The sequence below is a fragment of the Zeugodacus cucurbitae genome, chromosome 5 (genome assembly GCF_028554725.1).
Source record: "Zeugodacus cucurbitae isolate PBARC_wt_2022May chromosome 5, idZeuCucr1.2, whole genome shotgun sequence".
Taxonomy (NCBI): Eukaryota; Metazoa; Arthropoda; class Insecta; order Diptera; family Tephritidae; genus Zeugodacus; species Zeugodacus cucurbitae.
Window position 1 is genome coordinate 47,080,250 of NC_071670.1, and position 16,330 is coordinate 47,096,579.

Consider the following 16,330-nt stretch of genomic DNA (forward strand, 5'->3'; position numbering starts at 1 on the left):
TCTCAAACATTTGTGAAAATCTATACTCTATATACTGTTGAACAGTATCAAATTTGCATGGCAATTATCGAGCACAGAAACAACTTTTGTTACTAATTGCCATTGTAATTAAGCGGCGATATAATTAAAGCGTAAATAAATGTATCAAACAGGCCATAAAATGCATACCGAACTGATTGATTGTGCGCCCGCCTGGCTTCTCGATAGCTTTTGAACGATTGACAGCAAATTGAGCGATTTGGGTGCATAGCTTGGATAGTTGCCGCAACGTACGAGGCATACATATTTGGCGCAGGAGTGTTTATCTACACGCCGTTTACAAGGAGTTGTGGTACGAGTATAACTTTTGAATATAATGTAGTGACAGTAAAGGCATATTTTACATTCGATTTGATGTTGAATTCGGTGAGTCTTCAACAATAGCTACAAATTTTATTTTAGAGGACGAGATGTGGTCTTTTTTAAATACTTTTTACTGATTTTAATGTAATTGTCAGGACAAGATTTTTATTTTTTGCTTATTCGATATCCTTCCAAAGCGGTTAGGTCGTATCTTGAATAATTTTGAATGGCAGCGTTCTAAAGAGCGACAGCTCGCAGGTATAAGACGCTTTAGTCGAAACGATAAACGCTTTTTTCTCGAAACTGAGAGTTCTTAAATATTTTTGATTTGTTGAAAATTGTAAATTTTGAATTAAAAAAACGACAATTTTTTACCTAAAAAAACCAAATTTTTTTCAGAACTACGCTATTTTGTTAATTTTTGATATTTTTCAAGGGGTTTGTGTAAGAAGTATCTTCAGCATTATTAAAATTTTTGAACTTTTCAGTTTCAGTTACTCATTCGGCTGCAATCATGTCAGCAGTTGGGGGGAACTTTTTTTGGTACCTCCCAAGAAAACACATAACTCCGTTATTTGTCAATTTTATTGGGAAAAAATATATTTTAAGAAATTAACTGAAAATATACTTTATTATAACTCAAAAAACTTCGAAACATTCGATCGAGTACTTTAAAAAAATTCACGAAAATCGCCTAATTATTAATGGGTTACACACTCGAAAGCCAGCAATAGATCATATAAATAATAAAAACAGCTTACATATATTACACAAATATTATACATAACAACCTTAAATGCTGGCCCGACTTTCCTTCCACATTTATAGAGAGCACCTTGTGGTCATCCAAGTAATGAAGGAACTTACAACGAGAGGATGATGAATTCAGATTGATATTGTGGGTCTAGAAGGGACACTGATCTTTAAGATTAGCTCTAAGTAACTCTAATCACTACACCACCGGGATCAGGATTTCTAAACCTAAATTAACTACTTAATAAACTCTATTTCATAAGTATATTCTATCGAATTTATTTGAGAGTTTATACTTCAAATAATATACAGAAAAGCCGCTTAAAATAACTTGTGTCTACTATAAAAAAAAGCATTTGAAAAGTATTTTCCATAACTTCAAGCCTCATTTATCTACCTACATACATATGTATATTGTAACCACTAATGTCTAGTCTATAAATTGCGCATTTCTGCCAGTAAGCACGACTATGAAGAAAGCGAATAAGAGTCAAAGAAAAAGCATAATATTGCAAAATATTTGATAACATTTCATGGCGCTGCATTGTTATATGACACTGGGCACTTAGCAGCAGATGAGCAAGCGCAATGAGCAGCTACTACGCACTCGTAACAGTGGCAACAGCAACAACAACAGCGCAACGGTAAGCACAGCACGTACAAATATAAACGGTAAATTATGCCAAACATGTGCACATCGCCGCAAAATGTTCACAGCAACATAACAGAAGCGATGTGAAATGCCGGTGAAATGAAAATGAAAATGAAAAAGTACACAAACACACACACATGAATATATTCCATCAAATTAAGTGAGAAAATAATGGAAATAAAATGAACGAAAACGAAAGTAAAGCAAAAATAGAAAATGCAAGTGCCAAAAGCAAAAGCTCATAAATGAGCATTTATACACACACATACAAATTTAATGGTATCTATTTGCCAGTGTGTGTGTGTGTTTGTGTGAGTAGCGTACAGTAGCCAGAAAAATGTGTAAAATTGCCGACAGAAATTGCATTCATAATGAATTATTATGTAAAGATGAGCACCTATGCATAACAAATTCGTTGGGAAAGCAACACCGAGTACAACAACAACAATAACAATAACAATAGCAACAAATAAATTGCAATGTGCGGACAATTGTGGAAATTGAAAGCAATAAATGCATACCAACTGAGCGGCATACAGTTTTTATAAATAAATATGTAACTGTGAACTTTTTACTGAACTACAATTGAATTAACATGAAAACAATAAAAACAACAATAACAACAACTTGGGTGAACTTTCTCATTAATAGCCAAAGTACGATTGGCAGTTTACCCATGAACGAGCGCCGCATGGATAATTATGCTTATTAATTTTGAGCTTTTTTCAAGCTAGTTAGTGCTATTTATGTGGTTAAATATGTAATTTCATATGCGCGTATATATGTATGTATTTTAATTCGTTTTGGCGTGTGAAGTTACGTTTATTTACTAGTTCGAAAAAAAAAACCATAAATGCTCGTTACACCTATTAGAAATAGTTCACAAAAAGTGGGAAATTTAGAAATTTTAGGCCTCAGATTTTGGCCAATTTACCGTTATATGACTCAAAGCTTTCCCACAAGGCGTAATCCTTCATTGGCATAACCAAATATAAGAGTGAAGTGCTTTGGGGTTTTTAGGTTAGGGTTGACATGATTCATCATATATTGAGATCCGTGATTGTGCGTGACTTGAAGCACTTAAAAATCATATGTAGCACTAGTTTATTTTATGTCCGAAGAGCATAGCCCAACTACACGTTCTACTATTATATACAATGGGAACCCCTAAGGTAGATATGACCTACCACAACATGTCCGAAACCAACGGATCCAATCAATCTGTTGCCAATACGAGGTGTGTTCAAAAAATAACGGGAATTTTCGTTTTTTGAAAAAGATATTTATTCAATCGTCTACATTAATGTTTTCGAAATACGATTTTTTTTCGATTTTAGCATAGTCTTTAGCTCTTTCAGCGATTTTATCCAAACTTGTAAAATGTCGGTCTTAAAGGTTCTCTTTATTTTTGGAAATATTAAAAAATCACATGGAGTATATATTATAAGGTTTTTAATCAAGTATAGCCATCTAGACCCAATTTCATACCATGAGCTTTATAGAAAACCTTTTCCGCTGTATTTTTGAATTTCTACGAAAAATATATGTACTTTAAAAGGCGATATTAAGAATGTTTCAGCGGTTCTACATACATTCTTGAGAACACTATTATTTGCATATATTTATGAAAGTTGTTTTTGTTGTAATGCCAGCAAACATTCTCCCGACAATTCTGAGGTAAGGTGACAAGATGGACTGTCCTTTGATGTATAAATCCAGGTCCCTAATGATTACGTAAACGCGATTTAGGGAATAGGGGTCGTCTGCTAATCTGGGTAGATGACGACAAATCGGAATACTTAAAAGAACTGTGTTCGAAAGTATTCAAGTTGGTATTAGAGTTATAGCAGATGTTTTCAACGACTCCAATAGATGGAACCGATACAGTTTGATATATTTACCCGATATATGATGAACATAGAAAGCTAGGGTAGTAAAAGAGAGGAAAAAAGGCGAAAGTCGTGTGAATTCACGAAATTCAAATATTCGCTCTGGGGAATGAGTTAGTTAAGATCACACTATATGCTAGACAGACGGCAGAGTTTACCCCGATTAATAGAGCTTTTAATCAGTTCAAAATTTGTAGGTGACAGACGGCTGCAAAGCTAGTTATACAGGCAAATTCTGCAATCCGAGACCGAGACCGAGAAGAGTAAAATCGAAATTCAGTACACCAAATATCACCAAATATCGGATTGAAAGTGAATTTCACTCGGAAGTGAATTACACAACCTGCCTGTTAAACTCCCATAAACAGCTGATTGGCAATAAAATTGGATAGCAAGCCAATATTGCAGTTTTTAACCGCACGATTAGTACAAAATTACTCATTATTAAAAAAAATATACATAAAAACGTTATTATTAGAACTTCCACTTTAGAAAAATTAGTTTGTTACAATAAAAAAAACAGCTGTCAGTATTGTAATTTTTATTCATAACATATTATTCATAATTAAGAGCGTTCATGTTTAACCAAGTTGCAAACGAAAATGCCACTAACTATTTAGTATTTTGAGGATTAAATGGGAGTTAGCAAACGGAGTTAACTGAAATAACTCCCGAATTAATCCCTGCTTTAATCAGGATTAACGTCGCCGTGTGTCAGGGGTATAAGGATCATGAAGGAACTAAAGGACATTCGGTTTACGAATCTATTTTCTGGAATTAATGTTTTAGAAAGAATATTCTCCGCTAAAGCGAGTTTGAAGATATTTTTATCTTTTATATTATTATTTTCTTTTAATAGGAGGGGGCATGGTTACAGCCAAATATTGTCCGTTTTTGGTAATATACAGACGGCCATAAAACATTAGTATCGAATTGTATTCAATTATACGAAGCGTTAATGCAAAATCAATTGATTTTTACCAAAAATTAGTCATCACTCTTAAAAAAGTATTAAATGTCAAAAAAAATTAATTACAAATAAAAATTCACCAATCACTCTCCTTGCATTGAAATAAAAAAGTGTTAATTAAGTGTCTGTTGACATCACATATAAATATTCATCTATACATATTGTAGATAAGAGACTCATAATGAGTATGCAAATATGCATGAGTAACGTGTGAACCGGCGGAAAGAGCTTTGAACTTAGCGCATGCGTGCGTCAACTGATTAAATGCTTGTCGTTGCCAGCGAGACTTCAGATTATGTTTATTTTATATCTATTTATATATTCATGCATGCATATTTACGAGCGTATATTTTGCTTGCCATCAATCTTTATGCAAAACAAATTAATTATCCATAATATTATGGATAATTTATTAGATTAGTTTCAATAGAAGACAATAAAAGGAAACAGTTGGAAACGGAAAAACAGTTTTTTTTATAGAAAACGTATGAATATGTGTGCAAAAAGCGCATGGGCATGTTTTTTTTTCGTCTTTAATATGGTCTACCGTTATATTAATACGGTGGCAACCTTGGCTCGCCGGTTAGGTCAATACACTTGTTTATTTACATTTTATTTTTTAATTTTTTTTCTATTTTATATTTTATAAATAAATGGTAATCAGTTATGACTTGGAATATAAAAATATAGAAATTTTATTTTTCAGTTTTTGATTGATTTTAAATGCTCAAGACTCAGGTTATAATAGTTTAAAGAAAACGCTACTCGAAACTAGTTAGCTTGAACAACTGTTATAGTTTGTTCGATTCACTATTCTCTAATGCTTGGTGAATCTCAGACAACTACTGAGGGAGTTATAGTGAATAAGCACTTTTTCATGTGAATATTAAGTTCGTAAATACCTAAAACCCAAATCCAAGGCAAGCAAGGCTTTTGTCACAATCGTCCCTACTGTTGAAGCAATTTTTATAAACCTTTTTCCCCCAGCAAATTTTACAAGCACGCAAGTAGACATTCATACAATATAAAAGAGGCTTGTAAGCTTTTCCAAATGCATGTAGCCCCCAATAGCAACAAGCGCTTTAACACGCATTTTCGTGTACGCACGCTTGACCTCACAACGCAAGCGCTTGGCCAAAACGAAAGGAATTGTGTTTACTGTGGGCTTGCGCATGCGCCTTGTGGCAGCGCGCTGTCATTTGCATATTGCCTGCTACAATTTACTGTGTGCTCCATATAAGCCCGCAATCGGACACAAATAAAAACATTTACTGCAATAATATAAATACACAAGTGTACGTTTGGCATTTCAGTTGCTCACTACTGCAAATTGAAATGTTCCAAGTTTTTGCGAGTAAAGACTGACAACAGCTTTAAAAAGTCGCTTGAAAAAAAATGTTTCAAAAAATTCCAACAAAAAATACATAAAATGCGTGACAACACAAACTAGCACTTAATTACGACAACAAAAAGGCTTTGACAGACAATTTGATTTTGAATGTATACATGCAAATATACATACATATACTAACTGAGTGCATGCTAAAAATGTATGTAAATATATGCATATCTATGTATATGTATTCACAGTTAAATAAATTGAAATATTTTTTACATATGTAAAATCGTAAATGCATTGAGGCGATCTCATATCTATTTGCCGAGTAGACAAGCTATCGTATGCAAACATGGTTTTAAATGAAGCCCTAAGGATACAATTTAGTCAAGGAAATACAAATATGAATAACAAAAGCATTAATTAGCAATTCAAAGTTTTATAGAAGAAAATAAGTCAACACAGAAGAAAACTCAAATAGTATAGAAAATATATAGAGATAGATCCAAACAAACGAACCTGTGATATTTATGAAATATGAATTGGAAATGAGAAATAAAAAGGTCGTAATAACGATGTTAGATATGAGTCTAACTCTGACAGATCATCGAAAGCAATGTTAGCTTTGAAATCTTAATTATAATCACTCTTTCCAAGAATACTACTCATTAAAATTGTTTTATAGAGAATAATCCTCCGTGTCATTAAGACCAAAACGAAAAGATTTTTCTTTGGCTTTAATTTTCGAAAAAATAAACAAATGATAAATTAATGTGAGTTCGACAAAACCTTAAAAAAAAGAAAAAAATCCAGAACTATTACAACCAGTTCAAAAAAACAAAATTTTCTACCCTACATTCATCTGTATTAAGGCATATTCCTGGGATGATATAAAGCACACGGTTGAAGACCGATCCTATTGTGGGGACATATGTAGCACACTGAACACATCTGACAACAGAATTTCGAATTTCATTTTTGATCTCTTTTCTGGACACTTCCTTCGTAGAAATTTCCCAGATATTACCACTGTAAAAAAACTAACAAGTGAATTCAATCTAAACTATAGGCAATTAAGTTTTAACAAATAAAAAATATAAACTTGAATAACCAATTTAAGTTGAAATAAATAGGTATGTATACATCCGGTGACTACAGTCGCCACACTATAAATAGGATTTTCAAAACTATCTAAAAAGAATTTAATTAGAGACTTGCATTAGAAGTATATTGAAGAACTAGCCATTACACAATTGTAGTGTTTGAGAACTTTTTTTTAAATGTTTCTCAAGCATTCTAAAGATTATCTTTCACAGTTGCGTTTTTACCAAAGCTGTTTGGTGGAAGGCGAAGAGGAATCATCCAAGCATTTCCTCAATCAATGTCCAGCATTCGGCAGTTTTAGGTTATACCACCCCGGTAGGCACATCTTCGGGGAACTCTGTGTAATGACTGGAATCGACATTAGCCGACTTAAGAACTTTATAATAGAGTACAAGTGCAACAGTATTCGGGTATCAAAAAGGACAGTCGCATCTGTACAAGTGAGATTCTCTGCAATACGCGGAGATCTACCCCTTAACCTAACGTTACGTGAAAGATATGAGATGCATAGATGATTCTAACTCAAAAAATAGAAGAACACATCTTTATTCGGAGTGGTGACTTTGACAAATGGAAAAATGTGAAAAAGAAGAAATAAGAGTCACAACTATTATGATATCGATAATACACATTTGCTAAACCTTCGATTGAGCTTTTCTCCTGTCATATTATTTGATCATCTAATATTGTCTAAGCGTTTTTTTAGCAATTTTTTTTTTAAAGGGAAGGAAATGATTACGGTAAACGGAATTTTAAGACGATAGTGTACTATATTTAAGGCTTAAAAAAGCAATATTTATTATTAAAAAATATTGAAATTTTTTCAAAGTTGTAAGTATTTTTCTGAAACTCCTGGAGTCTGCACTTGTAAATCGGTGCCAGCGATGGAGGTCGTGCGATGCATCTGAAACAGTCAAACCAATTGTTTTTTTAATTTTTATAAGTTTATTTTCTTTATGAACTAAAAAAATACCGGAGAAGTTAATAAATTCCAAATTTTTCCAAAATTTGAGAAAAAAAAATCACTTTTTTAAGAAAAAAACTTTTTATTTTAGTTTAAATGATACTTTTGTCCAACTTTTGTAGTTCAAATAGAAGATAATTTAATACTGAAGCTATATCACTTTGGTTTTTTTCGATCGGACATATATTCTTTTTGCTGTCGCCCGGCACCGTTTTCTAACACTTGTGAAAATGAAAACTCGAGAAAACGCGCTTTAAAGTTTTCGGTCCAAACTGCACCCGCTCGACGCTCGGCCACTAAAACTGCTCTAGCTTCGAAAATATGTCGAATTGGCCTCTGAAATTTTAAAGACATATTCTTGGATAGTTTTGGAAGAGATTTAAAATAAAACAAAAAAATCGATTTTTTTAAGACTGTAATGCAGTCTTCAAAGTGAGGCTATCGAAAAGAAGAACTAATGTATGAACCTCACTCATTGAACACCAATACACCCAAATTCGGTGATTGTTTTACCAAGAATTAGCATTTAAAAGACACATAAAAGTACATTTCTTAAAATATTCATATTTAATGTGACCTGTCAAACAATCACACAATAAACACCTATCTAAAAAAGCACAAAACACAAAATGAATTTCCATACAATAAAAAAATCACCTGCGGCAAACAGATTTTATTTGCATTAAACTATATAATATTTACGGATAACACCAAGCAACTAACCGCAGTTAAGTTAAGGCAAAAATATGTTAAATTTTTTTCAAAATTCTTGATGCGATGCTGACCAAAAATGAGACTGAGCACTGAGCATGCGCAAATTGCAGTCGGCAAGCGTTCGTTATGGCGACAACAATATGTCAGACGGAGCAAATGAATGAGGCAAAAAATATGCAAAAAACCATATTTTAGGTTTATGTAAAATTGCTACTAATCATAAGAAAAAACTAAAACAACGCACAGCCATAAAGTTGAAAAAAAAATAATTCTGCCAAAGGAGTAAAATTGCCCACAAATATGTGCTAAAACAGTGCATACCAAGTCAAAACCCACGCCCACTCAACAGCGCCAATCAAGGCACTTTTATTTGCAAATAAATGTGTTGTAAAAATGCAAAAATGCAGCCCAATTTGAGTTATAATATTTTCCGTTTATGCCTGACACAACTGCAAATATTTGGACAGCACCCACTGGGGGTGCAATAACGACAGCTAAAACTATGACGCTAAATGGTGTCGCTTTTGGCGATGATATATGACTATTACGAATAGCACAGTTGTTGTACAATAACAAATTTTTAGTAGAAGTTAATGTGCACAACAGCTGGAGTCTGCGCTCGTTGGAATCGTTAATAATTATGCAATCGTTTTCATTTGCATTCCTCGCAATTACAGACTTTATGTAAATTTCTGCACAAATTGTTGGCACAAACATGACAAATTCATTGTTTTTCATTTTATATTTGGGTATCTGCTTCGAAAAACGAACGGATTTTGGTCCAATGTAATCTATGGAAAAATATCGTGAAATATACTGTATAGTAAGTTTAGGAGTAAACAGATCGGATATAAATCTCGAAAACATGGTTCATTTAATTATATTGGAGCTAAAGAAAAAGAATCCGTGGTTCCTCAATAAAGAGAAGGAAATATAGTGAAGAAAATAAAGTGTATGATCTCTCAACAGTTTTATCAATATCGATTTTATGCAATAATCGATGTTATTCAAATAGCACATTAACGTTTTAAGCCTCCTCCGAGCTCGCTTCGAACCTAATGATAACCCTTTTCATCTCAGAAATGCACTGACCAAGTGGAATATTTTCTACCGAGGGACGACCGATGTTTGATTACGTCAAAGTTGGAACTTGTGACCTCTTTCTGGTACTAATTCACTCGAGTCTGAATCTGAAAATACCCTAGTCCAGACGAAGCTCTTCTGGATCAGAAGTATCAAACGATACCCTGAACGACAGTTTCCAAGTGCATATGGACTTCAGTATTGTGGTCTTGAATGTATGTATATGACATGAAGAAGAAAAAAACATAAATATACCAATCTTTCTGTTTCACTCTTAGCAGCCAGATATAATCGAATATGTTAATGCATACGAACAACTTTAACAGACTGAGGTTCAACCAATGACTAACTCTTTCAGGCAGGTGCTACATATATTCTTTGTGGGTAGAGAAAAAATAGAAAAAATAATAATAAAAGCTAGACAATCAAAAAATTATCTATAAGATGACTGCTCCCTTTTTAATAACATAGAGATAGAAATTGAAGTCTAAACTTCTTTTAATTTGGGCCATAACATTTAAAATCTCTTCCTCCGTCATGTCTATATCTCTACGGATATTCAAGAGAGCCATTCCGTTCAGGCGTGCTTCTCCAGTTTTATTTCTTAAATATGTTTTAAGCCTGCGAAGTGAGGAAAACGAGCGTTCACTTGAAGCGACAGATATAGGGATTATTGTTCCAATCTTTAAAAAACGATGCATGTTTTGAAAATTTTTGCATCGCAACAATTCAACGCGTCTAAAAAAGTTTTGGATCTCTTTGTTTGATTTAACCAGTTCCTGAAAATATATTCAAAATTTTAGTTAGAAAATATAATCTGAAGAAAAGAGTTTTAACCTTTTCCACATTCTAAATTCAACGAAATCATCGGGATCTTCTACATCAGAGTTAAGTTAAGACACTCAAGTATTTTTTTGCAAATAGCATAATTTTTTTTAATTTAAATTTATTTCACAACAGTTTGCTCATGGAACGAAAACTAAAAGTCATAATAAAAATGTTTCAAATTTTTCCTGAATTATGATTAACAATAAACTCTAAAAAAAATAATAGAAACCTTATTGGTGACTTTTCAGTTCAGAAATAGTTTTCAAAAGAAGTCCATTTTCGACACACAATTCCCCTTAAATCTAAAAAAATCCAGTTCAGCAGCCACAGAGTTATAAGGCAAAGTCCAGTTTATATTTTTCTGGGTTTTTTAATTGGCCTACATTCCCACAACTTTTTAATACTATCCAGATACAATAGGTTTGTTTTTAGTTTAACATTTTCATAGTTTCAAAAAATTAAATTCTATCAGCAGAAAAGTATCAAAATAGGCCGTTTGTGAACAAAAAAGTATCAAATCACAAAATTTAGAAGATACAATTGTATCAAAACGGCAACGTTGTTAGTGACTAATGTATTCATTTATTTTACATATTCATACATCGTCGGCAGAAAGATTGCTTTGAAAACAACAAATTACAATTTTTCAAATGACTATGTAGAATTAAATTCTATTATTTAAAAATTAAATTACTTTGGAGGGGGTTTTAACACCCCAAACCCCCCTCCCCCCAGCGTTCGCCCCTGTACATAATATTTTATATATACAAATCCTTTGAGCTCAAAATCTGATATTTAGTCACATAGATATTGAAAAAAAAATATCTCTAAACATTCACAACTAAAATTAAATACCAGACTTCTTACTTTTGAATATTCATATACATAAAAGGATCTTGTAAATCACTGACCCCATAATGGCTATCTCAAAGAATCAAAGCAAAAACAAAACAGTAGCCGTATTTTAGGCAACAATTAACTGGTTTTTACTAAACACCTATGTAAATGCCAGCTGGCAATTTAAATTGGAATTGAGAGCTGATGCTTATCGCAACATGCAAGTCAATTTAGATTTCATTCTTAAAGCGAAAGTGAATATTTATGTAGTACTTTTAGAGGCAATTGTGTTAAACAAGAATGTTGATAAAAATAGCTATATAGTAAATTGTTGAGATATGATATAGTGCATGTGATAACAAGAATAATAAAAAAATATTAAAATAAACTATTTTATAAAAAAAATAAAAAAAATTTTATAAAAAATTAAAAATATTTTATAAAAAAAATAAAAATATTAAAAAAACAATTAAAATTAGTTTAAAAAAAATTAAAAAATATTTTATAAAAAATTAAAAAATATTTTATAAAAAAAATTAAAAATATTTTATAAAAAAAATCAAGAATATTTTATAAAAACATATAAAAAAAATTAAAAATATTTTATTCAATAAATTAAAAATATGTTATAAAAAATAAAAAAAAATTAAAAATATTTTATAAAAACTTAAAATAAAATTTATCAAAAAAATTAAAAATATTTTATCAAAACGAAAAAAAAATTTATAAAAAAATTAAAAATATTTTATAAAAACTTAAAAAAAATTTATCAAAAAAATTAAAAATATTTTATAAAAAAATTAAAAAATATCTTATAAAAAATAAAAAACATTTTATAAATAAAAAAATTAAAAAAAAATAAAAAATATTTTATCAAAATTTAATAATATTTTATAAAAAAATAAAAAATTTCAAATATTTTATAAAAAAAAATAAAAAATATTTTATCAAAAAAAAAAATTATAAAAAGAAAATTAAAATATTTTATCAAAAAAAAATTATAAAAAAAATTAATAATATCTATTAATTTTAAATCACTCACTTGACTTAATAGCGCTCAAAAAGCACTATGCAGCTGACAAGCGACGAATTGTCTGAAATGAAAGATAATAATAATTTTACAAATTATGTTATTTCAATTTTTAAATATATGTACGTATGTATTTTCCTTATATATATGTAGATATATGACCACTTCACTAATTACTAACGAATTCTATAACTAATGCATTGTCTGCACTTGCGATTATCGCACCGCAGCTAATATAATTAAATATTAAAGCATATATTAAGTGTAACAAAGACCAGCTGACTACGTATTGACTACAAACCGAAATCGCGGAAAAGAAAAGGCGAGAAATTATGTCAAGGTTGCGTTAACAAAAACAAAAAAAAAAATAAAAAGCAAATTAAATACTCAAATGTCACACAAAACAAAGCCGAAACTCACGCTTGAAATAGACACATAAGAAAAGCCGAAAATTTAACGGTTTGGCGTCCAAACAAAAGGGATAGAGACCACAGCTGTCCGTTGGACAATGGTCACAAGTCGCGCTGCGTGCGTTTCAACGTTTCAGTTCAAAAGTCATTTTCGCATTTGCGTTTTATTCGTACAAATGCAAAGTCACTAAAGCAAAAAAATTTTAAACAAGAAATAAACGAAAAACTCCAAAGAGAAGAAAACAGTGTTAAGTACACTAATAACTAGTAAAAGTGCAATGCTTAAGTAAATTAAGTAATAAAGCTGCAAAGACGCATAATCACAATGACACACACAAAAAAAGGCGCTCACACACAGCGAATGTGACCAAACACTTGATTTAAAGTGTGTAAATATGCTCGAGAGCCACTTATTAGATATTATGTCTTGTTTATGCTTTAATGCAGTTGTAATTAGTATGCTAATGGAAAATAGGTGTGTAAGTATGTAAATGTACATTACAGTTAGTTATTTACATAAATAAACATAGTTTTGTTAAATAAAATAAACCTGGTTATTGGGCTAATTTAGAGTTTAAACATAGCTTTGTCTGAACATTAATTAATATGGCCAATGTTAGGGACAAATTTTGTGTGAGAAAAAATTATTTATATAATAGTGAAAAAGTCTTTAAGTTGTTGTCATTCTGAAAACAATAAAAATATTAATAAAGGGTGATCCAAGTAGAGGTATTTTTCTCAATAGCCTTTTTTTGACAGATTATCATTTCAGCGTGGAAGGACTTAGGTCTGAACAACGTTTACAAATTGTTCAAATTTATTACGAAAATTCACGTTCTGTAAAGAATGTGTTTCGTGAGTTTCGCTCAACTTATGGTCAACATTATCTTACTATTCGATACAAACTGAGCGTACTATTCGCAACACCATCACCTATCTTGAGATCTAGCATTCACTATTGGATAATAATAGACTAGCACGTTCAGCTGGCAGTGACGAAAATATAGCAACCATAGCAGAGAGTGTACACGAAGACCGTAACTAGTTGACTCGGTGCCTTTCGCAGCAACTCGGACTGACGTGTGGAACGGCTTGGCTCATTTTACGTCGAGATCTTAAATTGAAAGCGTACATAATACAGCTTGTGCAAGAACTAAAGCCGCTCGACCTACCCAAACGACATCGGTTCGCTCTATGGGTTCTTGAAAAATTTCAAAAAGATCCGACGTTTTCGAGCCAAATTCTGTTCAGTTATGAGGCCTATTTCTGGCTCAATAGGTATGTAAACAAGCAAAATTTCCGCGTTTGGGACTAAGAGCAACCTGAAAAGATTTAATATCCGCCATTGCATCCTGAAAAAAATCAACGGTTTGGTGTGGTTTGTGGGCCGGTAGAATCATCGGTCCATATTACTTCAAAAATAATGCCGGTGAGAACCTAAAGGTCAATGGCGACCATTATCGCGCCATCATAACCGACTATTTAATGCCTGAAATTGTAGGTCGTGATCTCGGCGACATTTGGTTTCAACCAGACGGCGCCACTTCCCACACATCGCACCAATCAATGGATTTATTGAGAGAACACTTCGGTGAATAGATAATTTCACGTTTTGAGCCGATCGATTGTCCTCCAAGATGGAGTGATGTTACACCGTTAGACTTTTTCCTGTGGGATATGTAAAGTCTAAAGTCTATGCGAACAATCCCGCTTCGATTCAGGGCTTGGAGAAAAAACAACACGCGTGTCATTCGACCGTTATCAGTCGCGCTCGAACGAGTCCACAAAGCTTCAACGGGTGGACCATCATAGCCGTAGCTGCGGCCAACATTTGAAAGAGATAATATTTAAGAAAGGATGCCAAAGGATGATCTTTCGAATGATAATAAACATTTCCATAAAATTCGAATTTTCTGTGCTTTTTTCTTTCAAAAGTTATGGTACCTCTAAATGGATCAAAAAAAATTTTAAATTTAAAGATTGGTATCACAGAGATCGCCCCTTGACAAAAAGCCCCTAGTCTCAAAATCACTGTTTAAAAATGTTCGAAATATTTAATTTTTTACGGTTATCTCCCAATGGTTTTGATCTATATGTTAAACTTTTAATTCAGATTTACAAGTCCAATGTTCATTTTCACTCTAAATCATAGTACAAAATATCATAAAATCATCGGCCCAACTCCAAGTGTTATCCTCGGTGCTCCGTTTATATCTTTTGAGAAAATCTCAAACCACAAAAGTGAATAAAATTGCATTCCAATCAGAAATCTGATAATATATTTTTGTATGAAATTATTCGGAAAATGGTGTTTCCAAAAAAAATTGTGCAGAACCTAGAAAAACTCATTCTTAATTTTTTACGAATTAATAATTTGGGTCCTCTTTTTCCTTTTAGAACTTATTTTAATCAAGTTCCTCTATTTTGGTAACCATCTTTCCATATACCAAAGATCTGTCTTTCACAGCAGTGGATTCTTCAATGGCGCCAGAACTGAGTAATCCTTTTATTTTACTTACTAAATACATGTCATAAACGACAGCAAATTAAATTTTTTATAGATCAGCTAAACCATATTGGCCACTACTGACTTCACATAGCAACTGGAAGAAACCTAAATTTGAGATATTTTTTAAGAAAGGTGCAGCAAAGCTAGCCAAATACTACTAGCAACAATTTGGCCCGTAAGATAGTATGCGAGTAGAAAATTAAGATTTTATCGCTGTGATCAATTTTTCCTTGTTTTTTATTTTTGTAATTTTATAAAACAATATAGAAACAAAAGTATTGCACAAGAAGCACACATACCAAACAAGAAAATATACAATATACTAGTACAAAAACAATAGCAACTACCAATAAATATAATACAATAAGAAGAAAAACAATAATAACAACAAACAAAAAGATAATCGAATAGTATCCACCGTTCACACTGAAATATTTAGCCACAACCGGACAATGTGAAATAGTCGTCGAAGGAAAATGGAAATAAATAAATTCAAGCGAAACTAATTTTATCTAAGATATTGTTTAGCGCAGAAGAAAAGGCTGCACGGACAGTCTTAACGAAGCAAAGTTGAAGGCGCAACGGCAAATGGCAAAGAAGGCTGGCGAATTAATGTAGAGCAGTTCAGGGGGTCACGCAAAGGCGTTGTTGCCATTTGCTGTGGCCGGTCGGTGTGGCGTTGCTGGTGCCGCCGCTCAAGGCAGTGACGGTGTGGACCAGTTGCTGCACCGGCGTATGCTGAAAGTGTTGTACAAGCAAAAGTACCCAACATGGAGAGCGCTATTGAAAAGTGCGCAGAGCGACGTTGATTTAGTTGTACTTCTAGCGGCGGGTTTGCCACTGAGGTCTAGTTATTTGCCGGCACTCCGGCAGATTACAGGTACAACGAAACACGGGTTTAGTATTTGG

At 32.3% G+C, this 16,330-nt stretch overlaps 1 protein-coding gene across 7 annotated transcripts in view; it reads right to left on the reverse strand.

Annotated features, from left to right (window-relative positions):
- The window catches only part of LOC105215436 (adhesive plaque matrix protein), a 146,139-nt gene that overhangs the window by 72,793 nt on the left and 57,016 nt on the right, over window positions 1-16,330 (reverse strand). For all 7 annotated transcript variants that reach the window (XR_008471205.1, XM_029042398.2, XM_011189353.3 and 4 more), the window contains one exon: window positions 12,515-12,566. The gene's annotated coding sequence lies outside the window, so the exon portion shown is untranslated. The remainder of the gene's footprint in view (window positions 1-12,514; window positions 12,567-16,330) is intronic.